The sequence below is a fragment of the Geotrypetes seraphini genome, chromosome 11 (assembly GCF_902459505.1).
Source record: "Geotrypetes seraphini chromosome 11, aGeoSer1.1, whole genome shotgun sequence".
In the NCBI taxonomy this organism is placed as follows: Eukaryota; Metazoa; Chordata; class Amphibia; order Gymnophiona; family Dermophiidae; genus Geotrypetes; species Geotrypetes seraphini.
This window is the reverse complement of record NC_047094.1, coordinates 121247116-121259847: the sequence shown is the minus strand read 5'-3', so window position 1 is coordinate 121259847 and position 12732 is coordinate 121247116.

Below are 12732 nucleotides of genomic sequence, written 5' to 3'. Positions count from 1 at the left end.
TTTCTGTTAATGTTTTATTTAGGCTATATATAACCAAACCCATTCTTTCCATTCTGGGTGCCTGGCTCGGTGCCGAGGGTCCCACTGTAGAGGTGCGCTCAGGCTTTGAAACAAGAGGGGCAAACTTCCTTCTCTCACTGCATCAAAAGGTTGTCTTTGAAATTTGAACAAACCCCCAAATCAGGGCACCACTTTTCTTTACAATCGAATGCAAAACTGCCCCCTGAAGCTTAGCTTTTCCAATTCATCTCCAAGCTAGCAGACACATCTAAGCTGCTCCTTTGCCCTGCCTCTCGGTCAGGATGGGCAGCTGCTAGGTTTGTTTATTTATATACCACTTATACCTTAAGAGGGCTAATTTTCAAAGCACTTAAGACACACAAAGTACCATAGTAACCTATGGAACTTTGTGTGTCTTTGAAAATACGCCTCTAAGCATTTTTCCCTATCTGTCCTGGTGGGATCACACTCTAGTGCAATGTAATAGGGGATTAAGTGACTTGCCCAGGGTCACAGGGAGTTGTGTGGGATTTGATCTCACAACCTCAGGGTGCTGAGCCTGTAGCTTGAACCACTGCACCACAGCTTCTACCATGCTGAGTTATAATGCATGAACTGATCTGGCTGCTTTTCACTAGAATTCCCCCCCGAGGGTTTTGTTCAGTTTGTTTCAGAACAGTTTTCAGTTCAGCTTCTCTCAAACCTCAAGGACTGCCACATTCTGGCTGAGGTACAATGGCTGAACTAACTCGGCTGCTTTCCCGAATAATTCCTAAAGGATTTTGCTTACTCTTCCCCTTCCAGGTCCGGGAAAGAAGGATTGAAGTGTCCTTTCTTATTCCTTGCCTCAACCTCAGCCAAACTCTCAGCATCTAACCCGAGCTTAACTAGTCCTGGGACTCCATCCCTTCCAGGGAGGTTCCTGCCCCCCTAGTGATGAGAGAGTCAGGGATACCCTAGCCCCAGCTGTTTCTGTATTGCTAGGCAACAACCCCTTCTCCTTGTTGATCCAGCCAGCTCTTGTCCTCTACCAGTAGGACCCAATATTGTGATCTTTGGTCTGCCCCTCCCCCTCTGAGCCTGTTTGACCACCTTAAAATCATCACATACAATCACACCCAAGTCCCGCTCTTCCGTTGTGCACATTAGTTCTTCACCCCCTAAACTGTACCGTTCCCTCGGGTTTTAGCAGCCCAAATGCATGACCTTGCATTTCTTAGTATTAAATTTCAGCTGCCAAATTTCAAACCATTCTTCAAGCATCGCCAGGTCTATCTTCATGTTATTCGCATATGTGCGAGATGAATTTGCATACAATGGAGGTAGCATATGCACATTTTTCTCACGCATATTCCTGAAAACCAGTCTGGCTGGGTGTGTTGAGGATTGGATTGAGACCCCCCCCCTCCCGTTCTAAGATCAATATGCCCGAGTACCTGATTTTAAACCACTTAAGCTTAAGTGGTATATAAATGCTAAAATAAATAAAATTTAGGTCAAGCATGTTTTATGTCTGACAAATCTGGGTTGTGTGTAACAGCCAAGTCATGCCAGGTCTGTTTCATCACAGAAATTATGTTGTAATTATGGACATTTGTATCCCCGTGCAGAATAAACTAACTCCATGCAATAACATCCCTCCCATAGTATAGTTGTAACTTGGGTTTCTATGGGAATGAATATTATTGAATGAGAGTACCCAAGAAAGGGACTTGGAGGTAATGGTGGACATGACAATGAAGCCAACGGCACAGTGTGCAGCGGCCGCTAAGAGAGCGAATAGAATGCTAGGTATAATCAAGAAGGGTATTACTACCAGAACGAAAGAAGTTATCCTGCCATTGTATTGGGCGATGGTGCATCCGCATCTGGAGTACTGCGTCCAATGTTGGTCGCCGTACCTTAAAAAGGAAATGGCGTTACCCGAGAGAGTTCAGAGGAGAGCGACGCGTCTGATAAAGGGGATGGAAAACCTTTCATACGCTGAGAGATTGGAGAAACTGGGTCTCTTTTTCCTGGAGAAGAGGAGACTTAGAGGGGATATGATAGAGACTTACAAGATCATGAAGGGCATAGAGAGAGTAGAGAGGGACAGAAAGAGAGAGAGAAAGGGAGACAGAGAGAAATAGAGAGAGAGAGCTAGAAAGAGAGAGAGAGAGAAATGGAGAAAGACAGAAATAGAGAGAGAGAAAGGGAGAGATAGAGATAGAGAAAGATTGGAGAAACTGGGACTCTTTCCCCTGGAGAAGCAGAGACTTAGATGGGACATGATAGAAACTTACAAGATCATGAAAGGCATAGAGAGAGTAGAGAGGGACAGATTCTTCAAACTTTCGAATAATAAAAGAACAAGAGGGCATTCGGAAAAGTTGAAAGGGGACAGATTCAAAACGAATGCTAGGAAGTTCTTCTTTACCCAACTTGTGGTGGACACCTGGAATGCGCTTCCAGAGAGCGTAATAGGGCAGAATACAGTACTGGGGTTCAAGAAAGTATTGGACAATTTCCTGCTGGAAAAGGGGATAGAGGGGTATAGACAGAGGATTACTGCACAGGTCCTGGACCTGTTGGGCCACCGCGTGAGCGGACTGCTGGGCACGATGTGCTTTATTTTAAATACTAGTGTTTAAGCCCGTTACAATAACGGGTGCTAGAGTAGATGTCTGTATGTCTGTTTTTTGTTTTTTATTTGTCTCTCTCTCTCTCCCTGGACGCTGTCTGTCTGTCAAATTTCCGGAGTTGGAGCAAACTGGAAATTTCTTGTTGAAAAATCGGGACCTTACGCTTAGGGATGTACTTTTGTAAGGAGGAGAGTTGTTGCACCAAATGCTTCATATAAAAGGAGAAGTGGAAGGTATAATTATTAGCCCTGTTGGCAAGCATGGAATTTTGATAAAGGCGCTTACCAAATTTATCCATCGTTCTGCCCTCTCTGCCAGGAGGGGTGGAGGCATAAACACTGGAGCCCTGGGTTTTCTTTAAGGTGGACTCCACTAGAAGGGATTCATGGGGTAGTTGAGGTTTGTCGAACCCCGGGATAGGAATGACCCTGTATAAACCATCCAGTTTTCGAGGGGCACCCGTTACCGTGAGAGGGTTTTCCCAATTTTTGTAAAAAGTTTCCCGTAAGATGTCGTGGATGGGTAACTTTAAAAATTCTTTGGGGGATTGTTCGAAGTCCAGGGCGTCAAGGAAAGCCTGGGACTTCTTAGAGTTGGACTCCAAAGGGATAGACAGAGCCGCCGACATTTCTCTTAGAAATTTTGTGAATGAGGACTGTTCAGGTTTGGAACTGGTATCGACCATCGAGGGTTCCTCGTCCGTTGATGAAGTCTCATCATCGGTACCGGGTGGGGATTCTTCCCATAAGTCTGGGTCCCTGATATCAGTGTGCGTACGCCGAGATGTCTGGGTGGGAGGTTCAGTGTGGCGGGTCTTAGAAAGAGACTTGCCAGAACACATTGAGGCGGTATCGGGAGAGGAAGACCGGTGTTGATCCCGGTCCCGGGAAGAGCGGTGCCGTTCTCGGTCCCGGGGAGAGCGGTGCCCTTCCTGGTCCCGAGGAGGATCGGCCTCAGATTGGGTTGGTACCACAGGATGAGAACGGAGTGGTTCAGCCAAGAGGATTGGCATAGAAGTGTTGAGCGGCACCGAGGGGGTGGACACCGGTGGAATGGTGCGAGGCTCGGGCCGGTCCGGTACCGAAAGAAGTGGTGCCAAGAGAGTCGGTAACAGGTGCTGGAGTTGGTGCTGCAGCTGTTCCTGTAATTTGTCTTGGAGTATGGCCGCGATGCGGTCATCTAAGGGTGGCACCGGTACCGCTTTTTTCTTTTTCGGTTCCATAGGTGCTGCTCCACGCCCCGGCGATGAGGAGGCCGATGACGAGGCACTCACCGAGATCGGGGCGGAGCGTTTGCGGGGTCGGCGTGAGGTTGGGAGGACCGGCGTCGCCACTGTGGCCGGTGGCGCTCAAGGGAGGTGGAAGGCTTCTTAGCCGGCTTACCTGGTGCCAGCGACCCCGAGGAAGGATCGGGCGTCGTCGAAGTAGTCGGTGCCGCCTTTTGCGGTACTGTCGACGTCGCAGCAGGTTCCATAGCAGATCCGGTACCGAAAAGGATGTTCTGCTGGATCTGCCGATTTTTTAATGTGCGTTTCTTAAGAGTGGCACAGCGGGTGCAGGTGTCAGCCCGATGCTCTGGACCCAAACACTGTAGGCACCAATTGTGTGAGTCAGTGAGAGAGATCGGGCGTGCACACCGCTGGCACTTCTTAAAGCCCGGTTGTGGGGGCATGAAGGGAAACACGGCCTCCGCAAAATCAAAACCGGAGGCCTGTATGGTGACAACAGGCCCCGCTTGGGCTGGATTAAAAAAAAATAGAGAAATCAAGAGGTTTTTTGTTTTTTTTTTAAATCGAAGAAAAAAGAGAACCCGAAGAGGGAAAAGGAGAAAAAACAAGAAAATAATGTGAGCGGGAAGGCAAAAAAGGATGTTTTCAACGGCCGTTGAAACCACATGCGTCTTCTTCGCTCCGCAGAAACGAAGAAACTGGGGACCACGCACTCCTCCGTCGGGCGGGAAGGCACTCGCGCATGCGCGGTGCGGCCAACTAGAACTTTCTAGTAAAAAGTGTCCGTACCGGGGCTCCGTCGGTGACGTCACCCATACGTTAAGAATATGCTGCCTGCTTGTCCTGGGATAAAGATAATTCCTTCTGCATCGGGATAAGAACTTGCCCCCCACAGAATTTGATCTACATTATTGGTAAAATGTTCCAATGAGTCTGACAAAATGCCGATTCGAGAAATTTATTTTCAAAATAAAAACAGGAAGTTCTGTGGGGACAACGCTCTTGTTTTTCCGGATGTTGCCAAGGCAACTCAGTTTAAAAGAAACACGTTTTTTGGGGATCCTATCCAATTACAACAATTCTTAGTTGCCCGAGAACAGAAATAAGATTAATTTTCTTTAATGTTTCATCACTAAGAAACGTGAGGAGCAATGTATCCCTATTATAGTAAGGAATGACTGAAGGTTCGCGTAGGTGAACTGAGAATTAGTTCCTTTATCTTTTCCTATACTTTTTCGTTGTAAATGTATCATGTCTCCCCTTTTAGTGGGCTTAAAAAGGAATTATGTATGATTGATTATGTATTTTGTTTAGAGATCCCTTTTTTTCCTTTGTATTATTGGATAATGTATTATTCAAATTATAATAAAAAATTTACTGAACATAAAAAAAATAAATAAAGGCGTTTCTGACATCGAAACCTCGTGTCTTGGCAATCGAGGCATCTTTTTATTTAAAGTTTCCATGTAAATGTTTACTTAAATATCAGGAAAAAGAATATCTGTTTTGGGATCCTTTACAATTAGAGCAATTTCTATTAGATCAAGAATCTCATGAGACATAAACTGCCTTTTGGGAGTTAGTAAAACTGATACCATTTTGATTAGAGGATTAAAAAAAATGTTCTTATTTACTTATCGGATTTAATTTACTATCCGTAATCTTCCTTTCTGAAAATAATTCCTTTGGTTTAAATGAGAGTCTCCCTAAGGGCTCCTTTTACGATGCCGCATTAGCGGCTTTATCGCACGCACCTTTTTAGCGTGCGCTAACCCCTCGTGCTAGCTGAAAAACTACCGCCTGATCAAGAGGAAGCGGTAGCGGCTAGCGCGGCCGGCAAATTAGCGTGCGCTATTACGCGCATTAAACTGCTAACGCGGCTTCGTAAAAGGAGCCCTAAAAGTGGGCTCGATGGAAATTGACGGGTTGGTTCAACTGTTCTTAGTTGTATATTTCGTTCTTGTATTCTGTATAAAGAATTTTTTTGTGAAAATTACAATAGAAATAATTTTAAAAAAAGAATATAATGGACGTGCGTGCACTAAATCGGACCCCATAATTAGGTACTATCCCTTTGAGCTACATGATTTAATTCACATACTCCTCCCCCTGCAGTCCATTGGAGAGATCAATCTGCCTGATTTTAAATATCAGCAGCAGTGGAGATCAACTGCTTTTACACCTAAGCAGCAACGAGACCAGCCACAACCACTGAGAGCACACAGACCCGATCCTACCAAGAGTGTGAACTCTTCCCCCCATGCAATCCGCTAAGAAGATCGACTGTCGGCTCCGGGCGGCTTTCCCACAGAGGAGAGAATCCTGCATTCACCGTGGGCCTCATCTGGGGCAGCCTCCTTGGAGCGGCTGGGGCACGGGCAGTGTGTCTGGGAGGGAATGCATGGATGGGAGAACATCGCAGGGAAGGAGACATAGGCATCCTGGGACTGTCGGCCAAGTCTCTTCCCTGAAGAAGCCCTTTCTGGAAACGTCAATCGCTCCTCCTAAACTTACTTGCTCCACTTCATCACTGACGCTGAAACCGTGGATTGAAGACAAAGTTTTATTTTATTTTTCTTTCCAGCTTATGATTTATCTTTAATCTTATCTATTGTTTTGCCTTTTGTCTTTGTTTTGTTCTATTTCTATCATTTAAATTTCTCCAGAATTCTACTGTTCAACGGCTCCCCCTTCTGCTTCTATTCCTTTCTCTCCTCTCTTCTACCTTCCAAAGTATTTAGATCAATGCTGTCTTGTTAAAATGTTTATTTTATTTTTATTTTTCCTCTAACTCTACTTTTCACTTCTCTATTACCCTCCAGGTACTTTAGTTAGATTGTGAGCCTTCGGGACAGTAAGGGGATTTTTCAAGTACCTTTCTTATTTCTAATCTTAATGTATATTTTCTGTAAACCGCTTAGAACCTAACGGATGTAGCGGTATATAAGAAATAAATTACATTACATTACATTACATTACATTATATGCTTTCGAATCAGGCAGCTATTTGGGATAAGGATTTTAAGCGGTTGTTCAAAGTTTCATTTTCTTATTTAAAAGTCAGGAGACACTGGAAAGCTTATTTTACTAAGCTGCGCTAACGGTTTTAGCACACGCTTAGCACACGCTGCATTGCTGCGCGCACTAGACGCTACCGCCAGCATTGAGCTGGCATTAGTTCTTGGCACGTAGCGTGGGGTTAGCGCATGCGGCAATGCAGCGTGCGCTAAAAAACACTAGCGTACCTTAGTAAAAAGAGGCCTAAGTTGTGGGGTAATTAACTTTCATCTTAATTTCCTATTTGCTATATTTTATGTTACTCGTTTGTAAACTGCATGGAACGGCAAGGTGATGCGGTCTAGGAATCAATTTTATGGTCGCTTTATATTATGTAATTTAGAAAGCGTTTTTTGCTGACGTAAATTAAACCACTTGGCTATACACCTTGGCGCTATCCAGCTAATGAGCTGAAAATCGACAGATAGGGAACTCATCTGCATACGAGTGTGGCTGCTGCCATCTGGATAGACGAGACCCGCAAATTTTGCTTGTTACATTTCAAAAAAGCGATTGCCCAGGTCCTCCCATCAGAACATTACCATAAACAAACAGTAAAAGCCGGTCCATTTAAAAATGTTGGGTTTTGCTTACAGTAACGGCAATTTCTCTTCCCACATGCATGTTGCTATGGCAACATCCCTGTAGCTCCACATCGACAGCAGAGAGGAAGACGAGAGAGGGAAGGGGGCACGGTGCATCCAGAAAGGTTTGGGAGATGTTAAGAGGATGAAAAATGCAGACATACATGGCTGAATAGAATTATGGTTCTCATCAGTTCTTTATGTTATTGTATAGAAACAGAAAATGAAGGCAGATCGGCCATATTGTTTTTATCTAGTCTGCTTAACCATGCCATCTACTATTCCCTCTTCTCCCTTAGAGATCCAACAAGCCTGTCCCAAGATTTCTTGAGTTCAGATACTCTTTATGTCACTACCAGGATGCCATTCCATGTATTCACTACCCTTTCTATAACAAAGTATTTCCTGAGGTCACTTCTCAATCTTACCTTCATCCTATGGCCCCACATTCCAGAGTTTCCTCTCAATTGAAAGAGACTCACCAAATTATGCCATGTAGGTATTTAAACATCTTCCTTCTCTCACATTTCCTCCAAAGTATACATATTAAAATCTTTAAGTCTATCTCCATATGCCTTATGACATCAACCACCAGCCATTTTAGTCCTCTGGAGCATCCTATTTATATCTTCTTGAAACTGCAGTCTCCAAAAAGCGCACAGTATTTTACATGAGGTCTCACCAGTCAATACCTCCTTTTTCCTACTGGCCATACCGCTCCCTATGTCCCCTGGCATCCTTCTAGCTTTAGCCATAGCCTTTACAACCTGTGTGGCCTTCCTAGGTAAGGGTCCAGGAAGTGATGTCAGAGGAAGAGCCAACACTGGTGCGAGCAGCAGGTTGGGGTTGCTGCTCACGTCAGGAATGTTAAAGAGATATGGAGAGGAAGGGAAGGGGCACATGGTAGTGGGGGGGTGGATGGAGAGGAGGACAAGTGCCGACACCCCCTCCCCAAGACAGAAGCCTGGGCAGACTGTCCCCTGCCCACCCCTTACTACGCCACTGATGCAATCTGTGCATGCCAAGACTGGCAGCATAAGAGAGTACCAAAACGGCTACATAAGGCACAACAGGATGTTAACAAAAACTCTTTTTGATGGTCAACTATAGATGAAAAGTGCTGTCTTTGAGCCTTCCACCACCAGCTCGTACTTACATTACATTAGGGACTTCTATTCCGCCTATACCTTGCAGTTCAAGGCGGATTACAAAAGAGCTAACTGGACATTTCCAGTGAAGTTACAACAGCTTTGGGTTTGGTTTTTTTTTTTTTTTTTGGTTACAAGGGAGGAGAGGTACCTGGATTAATTCTGGAAGAACTTGCAAATTGGATATTAAATTGACTTCTCGCGGGCCTCCCGCGTGCCCACCTCACGCCTCTTCAATCCATTCAAAATGATGCTGCGTCACTCATATTCCATGAGAGCCGCTTTTCTCACATTACCCCTCTCCTCAAGTCGCTTTATTGGCTCTCCGTCTGTCTCTGAATACAGTTTAAACTCCTCCTGCTGACTTACAAGTGCATTCGATCTGAAGCCCCCCCCCCATCTCTCTTTAGTTATCTCTCCCTATGCTCCTCCCCGAGATCTCCGTTCATTGGGCAAGCCCCTCTTATCTGTACCCTTCTCTTCCACTGCCAACTCCAGACTCTGTCCCTTCTTTCTTGCGGCACCATATGCCTGGAACAGGCTGCCTGAATCAATACGCCATGCTCCGTCCCTGGCAGCGTTCAAATCCAAGCTAAAGGCCAACTTCTTTGAATCTGTTTTCAACTCCTAACTCCCACTCACGGCTGTCAGATACCTAGACCCAGTATAATTTCCCCGACCCTGAAATGTCCTGTCTAAATTAGATTGTTAAGGTCTTCTGAGCAGGGACTATCTATTGTATGTTAAAATGTACAGTGCCTAAATATAGAAATACCTCTAATGGCTATACATGAAAACCGGAATTACTTCATAGGATATATATCAAAAAACATCCGGTTAATATGATCTTCACACACTCATAAATAGGTGTTCATAAAGGAAATACTTTGATACTCAATCCTCAGAGGGTTATTCTCCCGTTGGTTCCAGTGGACAAAGCCCACCGAACCCGATCTTCATAGGATCTCATAGGATCAAAATATAACGTATTTTTTTTATTTAATCTTTTTTTTAATTCAATAATTTTCATATAAATAGTGAATATAAAACTTTCACTTAGCTTGTGAATTTTATTTTAAAGAGGGGAGCGCCTCCACCAACATGTCCATGTTTCACACGCTTTCCTCAGGGTCGAGGCTCCCTTAATATATTGTGTTACTCCGTTTGTCGTGCTATCATGCTGATTTTGTCCACTGGAACCAACGGGAGAATAACCCTCTGAGGATCGAGTATCAAAGTATTTCCTTTATGAACACCTATTTATGAGTGTGTGAAGATCATATTAACCGGATGTTTTTTGATATATATCCTAAAATGTACAGTGCTGCATATGTCTTTCAGCGCTTTAGAAATAATAAATAGTAGTAGTAGTAATTTTTCCCAGCGGTAAGAGTTGGGTTTGTTTGTGCACTGTTCTCTGAAAATTGGGAAGGCATGGCAAACGATGTCAATGACATAGATTTGACTACCTTTAAGTACAATTTGCGGTCATCACTGCTCTGCTTGTTGCTCCCACGCCAAAGCCCTCTCAGCATTCAGTTGGCAATGGGTTTGGAGAAACGGCTTGTGGGATATGAAGAAATGTGTCGTTTTTTTATTTTATTTTAAATATATTTTATGGAGACAGGGACTGTGTCTGATTTCAAGAAAGCCTGGGATAGGCATGCGGGATCTCTTGGAGAGAGCAAGAGATAATGGCTGCTGCGGTTGGGCAGACTGGATGGGCCTTTATCTGCCATCATGTTTCTATGGTTTAATGTTATATTTTGATGTTCTGTGAACTGCCTTGAATAGCTTTAGAACAGAAGGGACAGTCTATAAGAATTTATAAATAAATAAAATAAATGTATAACAGAGCTGTCTGGCAGCAGTTAATTAATGCAGTCAAAAATGAGTGGGTAAGTCATCTTTTCATTCTTTCTGTTGTGTTTCTAAACCCAAGAAGCTGGTGCCATCTAGTGGACAAAATGTTAAAATACTGATCCAAAATGGTGTCTGTATTGTCTGTATATCAAAAGTAACCCAAAATAGGTCTTGGGAGCATCCTTGGTCCCTTTGCTTTTCAGGATATTTTATTTATTGGGATTTATCAACTGCCTTTTCACTCAAACCTGGAGTACTGTGTCCAGCACTGGTCACCGTACATGAAGAAGGACACAGTACTACTCGAAAGGGTCCAGAGAAGAGCAACTAAAATGGTTAAGGGGCTGGAGCAGTTGCCGTACAGCAAGAGATTAGAGAAACTGGGCCTCTTCTCCCTTGAAAAGAGGAGACTGAGAGGGGACATGATCGAAACATTCAAGATACTGAAGGGAATAGACTTAGTAGATAAAGATAGGTTGCTCACCCTCTCCAAGGTAGAGAGAACGAGAGGGCACTCTCTAAAACTGAAATGGGATAGATTCCGTACAAACGTAAGGAAGTTCTTCTTCACCCAGAGAGTGGTGGAAAACTGGAACGCTCTTCCGGAGGCTGTTATAGAGGAAAACACCCTCCAGGGATTCAATGTAAGGAAGTTCTTCTTCACCCAGAGAGTGGTATAAAACTGGAACGCTCTTCCGGAGGCTGTTATAGGGGAAAACACCCTTCAGGGATTCAAGACAAAGTTAGACAAGTTCCTGCTGAACTGGAACGTACGCAGGTGAGGCTGGACTCATTTAGAGCTCTGGTCTTTGACCTGGGGGGGGCCGCTGTGTGAGCGGACTGCTGGGCTCGATGGACCACTGGTCTGACCCAGCAGCGGCAATGCTTATGTTCTTATGAATACTAAGCAGGTACTCTTAAGAATTTTCCCAAACTGTCCTGGCAAGCTCACAATTTAGCTGTGGTTTCTGGGGCAATGAAGGGTTAAATGACTTGCCAAGAGTCACAGGGAACAGGCAGGGGACCCTGCTTTTGAGTTTTGAGCTGTTTTACGAGTCCTACATGCATAGGGTTGCCACATGGCTTCAGAAAAAGGAGGACGGATTGAGATATCTAGGTTTTACTTCCATTGCTTTCACATTTGTTCTCTTTTCAGGGGTAGGCGAATAACATGGACAAATGTGTCCCCCATCCCCATGGGATCTCAGTATCCCCGTCCCTGAGAGTTATGTTTCTATCTCATTCCTGTAAGCTCTGCCTCCAACACTTATGATTTTAAAGTGCTTGAGCAGATGAGGACGGAGCTTAGGCACTGGTGGAATGAGGCATTATGACATCACAGTCTGAGCTCTAGAATGTTGCTACTTATGAGATGAGGATGGAGCTTAGGCATTGGTGAAATGAGGCATTATGACATCACAATCTGAGCTCTAGAATGTTGCTACTTATGAGATGAGGATGGAGCTTAGGCATTGGTGAAATGAGGCATTATGACATCACAATCTGAGCTCTAGAATGTTGCTACTTATGATTTTAAAGCGTTTGAGGCTTGTGCAGATGAGGACGGAGCTTAGACATTGGTGGAATGAGGCATTATGACATCACAATCTGAGCTCTAGAATGTTGCTACTTATGAGATGAGGATGGAGCTTAGGCATTGGTGAAATGAGGCATTATGACATCACAATCTGAGCTCTAGAATGTTGCTACTTAAAATTTTCAAGTGTTTGAGGCTTGGGCAGATGAGGATGGAGCTTGCAGGAATGGGGCAGGGACAGGAAAAGAACTCACGGGGAGAGGATGGGAAAATGAGTTCCCATATGGAAAAATTTGTCCCCGTGTCATTCTCTATTCCGCACAGTTGAGGGTCTCTCAAGAACTGCCTACCTCTTCAAATGGCCAATACGACTTCCTCTCTTTTCTAAGGCTCAGAGCAGAGGCAACATCCATTTAGAACTCTTTTTTTCTTTAATAGGTACATCTCATAACTGTACTAATATTCAAAAGTGTATGGGACTGCTTAATATCATTTAAAGACTCAACTGTGATAAAAATTTAGCTAATCTCCCCCCACCCTACAATAGAAACAATATTTGAACAATGCTTAACCTCTTACGCAGTGATGTAGCGAAGGCAATTGGCCTAGGGTGAAGGCGCCCCTCCCTGCCCTCTTCTCCGACCCCTCCTGCCACACGTGCGCCCCCTTCCCTTTCTCTGCACCTTTTTAAATT